Genomic DNA, 12,471 nt, shown 5'->3' on the forward strand with positions numbered 1-12,471 from the left:
AGAAACTTCCTGCCACAAGAGATTGAATTGAGCAAGGCTTGCCAGGCAGATATCTCAGCCCACAGCATGCCTTCCCAGCATGACTTCCTTTGTAGCTTCTCACAGGAGACTCCGGAGTCATCTAGTGCCCCTGTGCTGTACAGCTGGGCTTTTGCCGGCTTCCTAGGATTTAGAAACTTCAGTTTTATTGCTCACTTCTCAAGTCTTTTTATGTCTTGTATCGAGCTGTCTTATTTCAAGCTTCAGTGGCCTGCGGCTTACTGCACTATTTTATGGAAGCCTGGAGTTTCTCAATAAATATTGAATTTTTATCTTGTGCAGAAACCAACACACTGGTTTGTAATTTTTTTGCTAGCTATTGTAGCCTCTGACTATGCGTTAGGGTACGTATTTAAAAGAGGAAAATAGCCTCTAATACCTGTTTCCATTCCAAAGCCAGGGTTTGCCAATTCTTTGCTACTAACAGTATGAGTTGCAAGATGTGAAGTGTAGCAGTATGAAAAAAGGGGGAATCTGTAGTTCCCTCCCTCTGAGAGCTGATGATGGTCTTCTGACCCTGAAGCACAAGAAAATGTGTGAGACAAAGCCTGTCTGTGCTACAAACTCTTCTGGTGTACATTTGTTTTCCATGGTCAAGTGTTCTTTCAAGTGTGTATTAGTAGAAGAACATGATTTCCTGTCCTTGCTTACCATCATGTCTTTACATTCAGGCTGTCAATGCAGTTCTGTCATGGATTTCTCCTAGCCATATGTCATTACAATATTCAGGAAGCATTAAGGATTGGGATTTTGCTTAGTCTTTAATATTTCTTGCTAGATTAATTATCTTAGTACTGTCTATAAAGTTGGTATCAAATTGAGGATGCAACTAGCTGTAGTGAAAAGTGACTGACTTGGCTTACCCTATCGTTAGCATTTTCAGGTGATCACACTAGTAATTTCCCTTTCATACTGGCAGTAAAGTTGTCCTTTTTTTTTACCAAGTGCAAAATTGTAGATGTTTGACACCTTTGTTCATGCTTTCTAGGTGAGAGCAGAAACGATCTGAGTGTACTTGTGAAGGCAAAGGAGGTTGGACTTCCTCCGTCATGTCTGGCAGCAGTCGGGTGGCAGCTCGGATTGCCCAAGAGCCCATCAGTGACAGCCAGCACCATTTCCAGCCTGATGGAGGGAGTAGGATTTGGGATTTAGCTTACCACACTGGAAGAGCATCTTACAGAAGCAAGGTTTCATTAACTTCACTGCTTGCAGGCCAGTTTGAGTTTAGCAGGGGTTTTTTGTTTTGTTCTTAAGCACATCTAAGCCCTTCTTTTGGAAGGTATGGTGAGTGTGCTTTAGTTTTGCAGGGGTGAAGCCTCATGTGAGCTCTGAGTGAGGTGACTTTTGTGTCTGTGTCGAGCCTCACTGAAGTCAGGGGTGCTCTGTGCCAAGATGAGATAGCAGCTCTCTACAGACCTCACTGTAAGGTAGAGTCGAAATCTATGGTGATGAATTACAGTCATCATTACATGTCTGCATTGGCTGGGGCCAACAGCTCCCTACATGCAGGGATTCATTCCTGTGTGCTGTCCTGGGCTCAGCACCCTAGGCTGGTAAATTAGGCTGATCTGTCCAGTGTAGCAAGTGTGATGATCATCAGTATTGCTATGCTTTAGTTCTGGTACCTGGTTTTGGGAAGACAATTCACAAAGCTGAGGTAAGCACTAGGAAATTCTTGGCAAAAGTGAGGCTTTAGCACTTGGATTCCCAGCAGCCAAGCATGCTGAGTGGGGAGATTTTAAACCAGATGATTGGGAATGTTCTTTGGTCAACTCTTTTCTCCTCAGTTTTAATTGCTTATAGCCTTCACTTAAGCGTATTTAGAGTCAGAGCACCAAAATCTGAAGTGATCTCTTGCACTTCCTGTGATCCATAGGGGTGAAAGCCGAGCCAGCTCTGTTAGCTCCCTGATTCTGCCCAGACCCACACTGCCTTTCTCCCTCTGACACCTGTCCTGGGCCATTTCAGCTCACTGAATTTGTAGAAAGTGAATCCAGACTATAAATACAAATTGTTTTATAATTGCTAGCTGCCAGGGGCTCAGCCATGAAAGAGGAACAGAGTTAACACCATCCTCAACTTAAAACAGTTTAACCCCCCATCTATTGATTCCCAAGAGACTGGTTTGTGTTGTGAAGGAAAACAAACGAGATTACATTCCAGCAGAACGAGATTCAATTAATGTATTTTACCTTACAACTAGAGAGGACAACAAGTGTGAACACAATTACTGTGGCTCCACCAGTAGATACTCATTAAATTGCTGTACCTGCCACTTTCAATTGTGTGATCCAGTCCCCAGGGTTTGGGCTCTTCTGTTTTTTTACAGTTTGAAAGAAATGGAGACAATAGGAGTAGACATACCAAAGTCTTCTCTCAGTCATAATTTAATTTTCTAACCAGAAAGGAGCATTAAGGTGGCTTCAGTCCCATGGGTTTATTTCAAAATTTGATAGGTCTGCAGATCCCCACAGCTTTCTCATTATTGATCTTTCCTAACATTGCTGGTTAACTGTCAAAGGAAGGGGATCACTTTTTGAGTGGTAAGACTGATGATATTTTAAGTATTTTATGCAGTCAGATAGCCATCCCTCTCATGTATTAAGGTCGTTGTGTTTAATTGAAGATGGTGGCTAAATTAAAAAAGAGTAATTGCTCTTGCCCCCTCTTTTTATTAGTAGTAAAAATTTGATCAAACCATTCCCCAGAGTGCCAGGAAATCTAAGTGAAAATAGTATGAATTAGCTTGTGACCTGATTTTTACTGGTTTTGGTGGACTTCTGCTGATCTATTATGGCATTTCACAACAAAGTTTTCCTTGCTTCCCATAAAGCAAACAAGAAACCTGGATGGTGCTATTAATTTTAATGAAAACTTCCACTGCGTGTTTAAGTTTTGTAAGAAATACTCTTCTACTAATAAAGTTAGATAGCTGTTGTTCAGATGTAGGTTCAAAACAGGGAAGTCAGTTTCAAGATGTAAAAGACCACAGCAAAATAAACTAAAACTAGGTGATTTATTATTCTATTTGACTCTTTCATTCTTTCTCCTTATGATGTTCAAAAATAAATCAATCACGAGACTTAAGAGAATGTGAAGACAATGATAGTCTGTTTTTATTAAGATACAAAAGTTTTGCAATATCTGTCACAAGTCAGCCTTTTTTTTCTGATTCAGACTTGAAAGAAGTCCTTCTTTATAATAATCAGTGTATAAGCATCAGGGACATGTATTTCATAAGCATTAGATTTGTAGGTGTCAATAAAGAATATTACAGTTACAATAATATTTTCTTTTTATGTGGTTATTTTTAGCAAAATACTCAGAACTGAAATTGTAAGATGCCTTAATTGCTCTGAGTTATACTGTAAATTAAAATAAGATTTCCAATATGCTTTTCACATAAAAAGGGGAAGCATTTAATGTTGATTTCATGTAATCCAATCATAACTTAGGTAAGTTCAATTTGATACATGTACTAAAACCAAGTAGGTAATTTTGCTGCATAGCCAAAGGGATGGATTTGTTCTGAATGTTTGTATTTGTATCATCTGTTGTAGGGGAGTTGGTTCTCTGCCAAGTATCCCAATCACAGTGGGAAAGACCCTGAAAGGGTCCCTGAGGAGAGGCAGGTTTTAAGGGTGGACATGGAGAGGTAGGTTTAAAAGGGGTAAGTCACTGCCTGCGAGATGTGACAGCCCCTGAAAAAGACTCAGCTGCCAATTTGCCAGCAAGTGCTGACCCTGTCTCTCTACACAGAGAGGTGGACAAGTGTGCCCAGCTCAAGCAAGGGCCCTTCCCTCCCTCAGTGAATGCACAGATTGGAGCTAATTCAGGGGCTCTAGCGGGGTGGGGAGGCAGCTCTCACCTGTACAGTAATTTGTCTCTTTCTACATGAAGGTCTGGAGTTTCCACTTCGAGGAGCTTGTTGAGCCCAACCCCTAATTAGTGGAACAGGAAGTTTTAACTAAATGCTTCAGAATCATGAGGTTTATATATGATTTTTATCAACACAGGAGTTAATAATAACTGCTGCCCTTCAGAGATAAACGTTACAGGCCTGAAAATCATTGCCTCCCAACACTGACTATTGGTTTCCCTTTTGGTCGTTAGTTATTGTTTCTTCTTTTTGCTGCTTCCTCATAGATTGTTTGGATTTTTTTAACAGAAACCAGGAATCTCATGTTTTTGATTCCAGTAGCTGATGCTTTAAGACAACCCAATATAATAAATGTATGATAAAATCATTCCGAAGCTGAAGAAAAGATTCGTGCAAGGCAAAACCAAAAGGAGCTGAGTTTGTGAGGTGTACAAAGCTCTCATACTCTTCTTTAGGTCTTCAGTGCTGTACATGAATGCAACACTGTGACTACTGTTTTCAAGCAACCTTTCAGAGGTGTCTTACAGTGGGAGGTGTATGCAAGCAGGAGATCTGCATATCCTACTTTAAGAACCACAGCTCATTTACTTGAGGAAAATAACACAAAGATTTAGCTCCAGCCCCTCTTGGCATTTCCTCTTGGGCCTTCAGTGGGGGGTGATACAACTGCAGATAGATGCTTGCAAAATAATTTGGGAGCAACCCACACCACACCAAACAAATCCATAATATTAGATTTTTCCAGAATTATTTTGGGACTTTGAAATAGATCTGGTCCCACTGCACAGAGATGAACTTTATCAGGATAGCTTTTCTGGGACAGATTGCAACAAGATTTCCTTGTGGGTTTGGGATGAACATACGGGGCATGTTAGATGACTGATGAAAATGCTAGAACTACTCCATGACAGTCTTCTCAAGGTGGTTAGTGCCTGTGAATTTCTTTCTTTATTCTGGTTGTCTTGTCATCTTCCAAGACAATTTTTCCTCACACAATTTTTTTCTCCAGTTACTCAGCGAAATTGTTAGGAATGTAAATGCCTGAAGAACAGGCTTTTAAAATTGTTTTCTTTTCCTCCTGAGATAGAAAAGGCAGCGATGAAAAATGTTGGGAGCTGAGGATTGGCAAAAGGTGCCAATCCAAGCTTTATCCAGAGGAAAGATGCAGCAGTCTGGGAGGTTCCAGGGGTGCTCCTGGCAGGAGTAGCAGAGCACAGAGCCATTCCTCCCTGCAGCCAGTTTGCTGTACTAGCAGGCATAGCTGCAGGCTGCTATCAGCATAAACCTCCAGCTATTTTCATTTCATCAAAAGAAGTGCAAAGTTTGCCTCTAAACAGATAAAAAATTCTCTAAAAGAGTCTTGGGTTTTTTCAAATAAGGGAAAGATGCAGCGAGCCAAGCCCTGTGTCCTGTGCCCGTGTGGGTAAAGGTGTGTGGAGAGGCATCAGGAAAGGCTGAGGAGCAGCTTCTGGGAGGCTGGGTTGAAGCTGAGTGAACAGCTGGATGTGAGCCTGTATCACCAGCATTAAGTTAATGAGGGTCGAGAGCCTAAGGCACACAAATCCAGCCAGGTCTCCTTCTGGAGAAGGAGCTTTGGCAGCACCTTGGCTGCCAGGGATGGCGGCAGAGCAGGGACCATCAATGGCCAAGGGATGCTCAGGGCAGAAACAGGCAGGTGTATTGCAGGCAGGCTTCGTCTCACCTCAGCTGCCTCCGAGATCTGTAGGTGCCCTGTGGGAGCTAATCAGCCTCCCAAGCCCCCAGACTTCTTAATTTTACTGATTTAAAAATAGCCTCAGGCTCCTTAAGGGGCTGCAGCTGAGGAGACTCCCTTGTAACTCAGCTGGCTGAACAGGCCCTGTTAAACTCACCTGCTCCCTCAGGTCCCCCACAAGGATGTTTTCCAAGCGTGGTAGAAATAGACATTTTTACATTTCTGTCTTTGCATGCATGCCGATTCCTCCATGTTTTGACAGAAGGACACATGGCACAAGGAGATGGCTACAGGGGGATGCCAGTGCTGGCATAGAGCAGAGATTTGGCAGAAGAAATCAACAAGGACAAGCCAACAGGACTTACTGTAGAGGCCACAGACTTTCCTTCTTCAGAGTTACTAACGTCTCAGAGGGATCCTGCTACTTCTCATGCCACAGGTTAGGGGACTTTGGGTTTTATTTATTTACAGTGGTACCATTTTGCATGTGCAGGAACAGGATAGCTGGTGAGGCTGTTTGGATTCTGCCACAGGATCTGTTGGAGGAATGAAGACACATTCCCCATGCTGTGCCTCTGAATCCTCTCCTGGGCCTTCCCATTACCTTCAGCTCTGCCAGAAGGCTGAAGGATGTTCCTGTGGTAAATCTCGTAATCTGTCTGCTGGACAAAGCACCAGGCACCTGAGAAGACCTATGGCTTGTTGACAGCCAGCCTGGTTATCCCAGTGGTAAGTGCCACAGACAGACAGACACACCCCTTGGGATCCCAAAAGAAAAACATTATATTTAAAAAGATGAGATACTTCCATTTCTGATAGATAGGGCACTTTTCACTGCAGAGCAGCTACCCACAGCTGCTGCACAGCACCGGCAGTGTCCATAAACCCACACACTAGCTTCTCCTAATACCCTGCTCAAGTAACCCAGCCCGAGTCTATTCCTTTCAGCTGTGCATCCAGCTCCAGTAATAAGTGTTTAATCCCACTGAAGCCCACCTGCTGCAGGTCTTGCTTCTGAGGGACCCCACCACAAACTCTGGATGTTTCAATGGGTATCACCCCCTGTGAATGGGAGCTTCTGACACCACAATGCTGCAACATGCATTTCTACATAAAATTCACCTTGGGACATGTTTCCCTTGCTGAGCAAACTAAATCCGAGTTCTACAAATGCCACATCTTATCAGGGCCATTTTCTTTATCAGTTTGATTGCAAATTGGCTTGAGTCTATAGACTCCTAGAGCATGAAGCCACATCCAGCTAAGTCTTAGAAGCTGTTAACTAAAGGAGATGGCAGCTGTTTCTCTCTGGAGCATTCATGAGGTAATAATAGTAACAATAAGGGGAAGGAAAATAGAGCAGTTTCATTGTGATATTTTTTAGAAAGTAAGGATTCCATTGAATATAAAATTATCATTGATTTTAGGCACTTTGATGGACTAATGTTTGGTTTTAGTGGAGTAATTTTCTGAGAAGAGCAGAAAAAGCTGTGTCAAGAGGGAACAACCTTCACTTTGTATAGAGAGGTGCTGCTGGGTAGGAGTGCTGGAGTCCTTTATTTTAATGGGATTAATTATATTGCACAGGAAACCTGGATTTGAGAGCAGTTCCTCTGATACATTCCTCTTCAGGAGTAATTACCTGCTGCATTCACCAAAGCTCAAAGGCTGATCTTGTATCGCACTGGATCATCTGCACTATGGCTAAAATTAAAACAAAGGGAGAGGAAACAAATAAGAAAGGATGTAAAACTCCCAAATGTCAGGTCTAAAAGAAAGTCCTTTCCACCAAGATGCAAGGTGGAACGCCTTTTAGAGTGAACATCTGATGTAGTTGGAGGTGAAACACAAATAAGAGAATAATTATGCTGCACTTGGTTTCCACCAACTGGCTCCTCACCACATGATGTCCCCTGGCTGCTTTACACCTTCTGCTTACCATGGGGTTTCCATCATACCCAAAGACCTCTCATCAAAATTTTTCCTGTGGACAGCATTCACTAGGAAAGACTGGCAAATTTCTCTGGCCAAATTATAGGAAGCAGAAAGCTGCTTCCGCTGCTGAGGTGGGGGTTCGTTTTCAGTCAGCCTGCCCCATCTCTCTTCTCCCTGACCATAAAATGTTGGACAGAGCAGATGAGACATTGCCTGCATGGAAGTCAGATCCTCTCTAGGAAGGCTTACACGACTTTACCTTCCATGCAAAACAAATCTGTAATTAAATGATGCTTTAAATGCTCAGGCTGTTTTGGTTTCCTGCTTTAGTTATGAAAATGAAGTTCATTTGGTCAATTCCACAGGAACTGACTCACAAAGGCTTCCATAACCTTGCAAGGAACTTCTCTGTATGGTCAGGAACAGCATGGCTCTTAATTTGGATCCAAGGGTCTCCTAAGGAAGGCCAGCAGAATCAAGTGCGTGAAGATAAAAGCCTCTGTGCATGAATTAAGACAGGATTGGCTAATGTTTTTCCTTAAGTAGCAAAAGGACATTTCCTCCCTGAAGATTCTCTAAACACTAAAGGGTGCACATTAATGTGCATGTGTAGTGCTGGGGAAAGGTGTTTGATTACTGTAGAACAGATCACTTAAATCATCTCATCTTTTGGGCAGCGTGCTCAGTCTGTGGGGGCAAGATAAATTAGTTCATTGCACCCGTTACAATGGTGCTGCAGCGGTGCAAGGACCACAGTGCGCTCCCCGAACACGTGATGCTGTAAAAGCCTATGTCATCTCTAGAATCAAAGGAAGAAAAGGGGAACAAGATGCTCTGAAAAAACAACCACCCTCAGACAAAAATAAAGGCACGGAAGCTGGCAGGTGGCATGGGGTTCCCATGGTGCATGTATGCTTAGAAGAGAAGTTCAGGTGAAAGCCTGAGCAAGAAGGAGCTGGAGGCAGGATTGGGAATGCCCAGCACCCTGCTGTGTGCTCCAGCTTGATGGAGGAGGGGTCACACTAGGCATCTTTGTAGGCAGCAGGGCTGGAAAGGCTTCAGAAGAGGCAATCCTGCCTAGAAGTTAAATGTTGTTGCCCTCTGGCAAAGCCTCAGTCACTCTCCATTTGCTTATACAGGAAGCCTGGGGTTGAATGCAAAAGGCCTGAATTTTGTGTGGTAAAAGCATGTTTCTGTTCTGCCTGCACACAGAAAAGGATGCCCAGAAAGAAACTATTGCTACTGTTCAGGCAATCCATACTGTGCTACATCTGGCAAATGGAGTGGCTGCAAGTAAGAAAGTGCCGAGCTGGCTGACAATTGGATTTAATTTGGTTTCATTTGCTTTATAGGCTCTCTGTATAGAATCATAGAATGGTTTGGGCTGGAAGGGACCTTTCAATGTCATCTAGTCCAAGCCCCTGCCATGGGCAGAGACATCTTCAACTCAACCAGGTTGCTCAGAGCCCTGTCCAACCTGGCCTTCAGTGTTTCTAGGGATAGGGCATCCACAACTTCTCTGGGCAACCTGTTTGAGTTTTTCATCACCCTCATTGTAAAAACCAGAATTCCATCTTATATCTAATTTAAATCTATCCTCTTCTAGTTTAAAACCATTATCTCTTTTCCTATCACAACAGGCCCTGCTAAAAAGTCTGTCCTCATCTTTCTTACGGGTTTCCTTTAGGCACTGGAAGGTGCTCTAAGGTCTCCCTGGAGCCTTCTCCAATTAATCACCCCAACTCTCTCAGCTGGTCTTCACAGGAGAGGTGTCACAGCCTCTTCATCTTCACGGCTCTTCCCTGGACTCACTCCAACAGGTCCACATCCTCCTTAAGTGGGGGACCCCAGAGCAATCAACCTTACAAGTAAGTTGGTGAGAAAAACACCGAACAAAAGTTCCCATACATACCTGCAACTCCAGATAAAGTTGGACTTGAAGAAGTCCAGCCTCTCTCATTATCTAACTAAAAGGAAATAAAATGAGAAGTCCCTTGCCACAGCAGGAGTTGCGTGCGTGCTTCTACTGCTGCCCATAAGCATTTACCATGGATTCTGAGATAACAGCTGAGGAATGGGCAGTACCATCAGCCCAGGGACTTACTCCAGTGATTGGTCTTGCAAAGTTCACACTCGTGGAGGAGTGCATTGATTTTCTATTAGAAGAGTTCAACCTCATTTATTTCCTCTGGAATGGGTATAAAGTAGCCACTTTCAGGGTCAATAGAAATGGGAAACACTTCCTTTCCCATCCTGTAGTTAGAAAGTCCACTGAAATCTGCTTAAGGCTGATTTTCACTTTTTTCCATGTGAGTTCTCTTTCACTTGTACTTGCTTATGTAGCTTTTCTTTTGAGGCCATCTGGCTTGAGGAAGGACACAAGACGGGACTCTTGCCTTTCATCATAGTTTATCTTAGAAATGAACGTGTAGGCTCTACCATCGCCTGTCCAAGGAAAGCTTGTTATCAAGACTTAGAGAAATTAAAGCAACGTAACTAATTTGGATAGAGTAGGGTACAGTCATTTCACATGTTAAACAGAACAATTTATTTGCATACAGGGACAGTCCATCCCATTGCAACTGCACTCAGCCTGTGTTGTACTGACAACATCACACCTTCATTGGCATAATAATTGAATAAAGTCCATGTGGAAGTTAAGCCTGAAGAAATTATATCACATCCTCAGGGGTTACTATATTTCTTCATTCCTCCCTACAACATGGTAACACGTAAGAAGTGCTTGAATTTCTGTTGTCAATTTTTTTGAGTTTCTCAAGAATTTTATGAACTGCTCTTTAGCAGTTTTACATCCATGAGCACAGGAACACGTTAGGTGACATGAAAAAAAATTCTAGGTACCATAGTAGGAGAGAAAAAGCTTAAATATGCAAGCTGAACATCCTCCAAATACCTAAAGAGAAGATCAGGATTTTTAACTATCAGACCATTTAAGTCAATCTTATGATTTTGTGATTCCTTGTGCATGATAGCTGTTTTAAAATCTATCAAAACCATTGTCCTTTGTGAAACAGGTGGGATTCATTGACTAAACTCATCTAAGGTGTTGCAGAGTATCTGAGATACCTGCATAGGGCTGGCAGACTTAACATAACTCACCCAGGCCCGTGCTCCTCCATAGCAGCAGCTTTAGGCCAAGTGGGTACTCTGCAGTGTGTCATCTGAGACTCCACAGCTACAGAGAGAAAGCTGGATCCCACTCTAGCAGCTTTCCGAGTGTGAAAAACTTGCCCACCAGCAGTCCTGAGCTGTGCTGTCAGCGACCAACCTTAGGATCTCTGGATGTGCTCCCCTGGCATTCAGTGCAGTGGCTACAACCATAAAACAAGGAAGTAAAAGCACTTCCTCGTTCTAGCCCTGCGTGGAAAGGAGAGGCAGTCATGGCAAATGCAAGCACAGCTCAGGCTTAGCATAGGCAGAACCTGCATGACCATCCCTGGGGGCTGTTCCTACAAGGTGAACCTCACATCACTGTGGTCACCCTTGCCACCTCCACATCCTGGCATCTCTTTGGTCTGGTGGCCCTCTGAGGAACCACACAGGCCACACCTTGACTGTTTTGTGACAATTAAGACTAAGGAAGACAATCACCAGAATTTGTTTTCCTTAAAAGTAGTATCCAAATCCAGCCCTTTGAAGATGAGAGGAGCAGGGCGTCTTTCCTGTAGTGATTTTCCTAAATCATAAAGCCAAGTGTCTTTTCCTCACACTGCAAGAAGCTTTGATGGAAATAATGCAACTGCAACCCAGCATTGAATAAGCAGCTCACACCAGTACCTTCCTTTTATGTTTCTTAGTGTTGCATTTTTTTTCCCGTTACAGCAGAAGGTATTTTCATGTAATGAAACATGTAATTTATTTTCTACAATTTCTACGGTTTCTGTAATTACAGAATTAGAAAAATAACAATTTAGAACACATTTCCATAATTTATCCATTCACAAATAATCAAACTGTATGTTCTATACCTATATGCTCAAATACATTACATACCAGCAATAATGCAACAGCTGAGGTGATTTTGCTCTCACACACACCCACTCCAGCAATAAAAATCATCTTGACCCATGTAAAAAAGCCTCCAGAACTGTCAATTATATGACATTAAAAATGCAGGCTACTGGAAAAAATGCTTGGCTGAGAACTGATTGCAGGCATGAAGAACATGGTATGCTCAGGTGACCGTTGGATCAGATGCCAAGGAAGGTTTTCAGTAATTCCAGGCAAGGTTGGTTTTTTTTTTTTTTTTTGGTCCCATGAATTCATGCAATAAATGTCAGTGGCAGGAGATTGAATGCCTGCACTGCTGCACTGTCGAGCAGCCTTGCCCACAAGTCCTTTTATCTCTTGTCACCCACAGTACGGAAGCGTTGGGTTGTTCCTGGGCTCTCTTCTGGAGCAAAACAACTCTTTTTGAAAGAAAACCCAGTTGCTCTTTCAGTAACTTCAAGAGTCACTCCCAAAGTGCAGCATGAACAGGGCTCAACCAGTTTTGGCTTCCTTTGCTGTATACAAACATGCAAAACTATCCCAGCAGGCTCTGATCCCTCAAATGTCACATCCCCTTTTGTTTCATGCTTTTAATTCCAGTGGACTGCAAAAACATCCCAGTCCTCAGATTACTTCAGACTCTTGAACTGACAACCACGCAAAACATAGAGAATAAGTCTTATGGCCATGGCTACACCATGTGGTGCCAGGGGAGGTGCATGGCCAAGCACAGTGCGTGTGCACCTGGGCAGTCTGCTGAGGGCCAATGTTGAGCACCAGGACACTACTGCAGCCCTTGGCCTGAGGTGAGGGCCACAGCAGTGGCCACAGACTGGCCACAAGGACGTGCATGGCAGGGTGGGAAACTCAAAGGTTTCTAAAGGCTCTTCTC

General features: G+C 43.2%; 1 long non-coding RNA gene across 1 annotated transcript; it reads left to right on the forward strand.

Annotated features, from left to right (window-relative positions):
* The first annotated feature begins 6 nt into the window (after nt 1-6).
* On the forward strand, nt 7-10,212 carry LOC108446304. Its single transcript, XR_001861455.1, has 2 exons — nt 7-3,694; nt 5,896-10,212. It is a non-coding gene; the product is annotated as an uncharacterized LOC108446304 (long non-coding RNA).
* The last annotated feature ends 2,259 nt before the right edge of the window (nt 10,213-12,471 follow it).

The sequence above is a fragment of the Corvus brachyrhynchos genome, unplaced genomic scaffold (genome assembly GCF_000691975.1).
Source record: "Corvus brachyrhynchos isolate BGI_N302 unplaced genomic scaffold, ASM69197v1 scaffold12, whole genome shotgun sequence".
In the NCBI taxonomy this organism is placed as follows: domain Eukaryota; kingdom Metazoa; phylum Chordata; class Aves; order Passeriformes; family Corvidae; genus Corvus; species Corvus brachyrhynchos.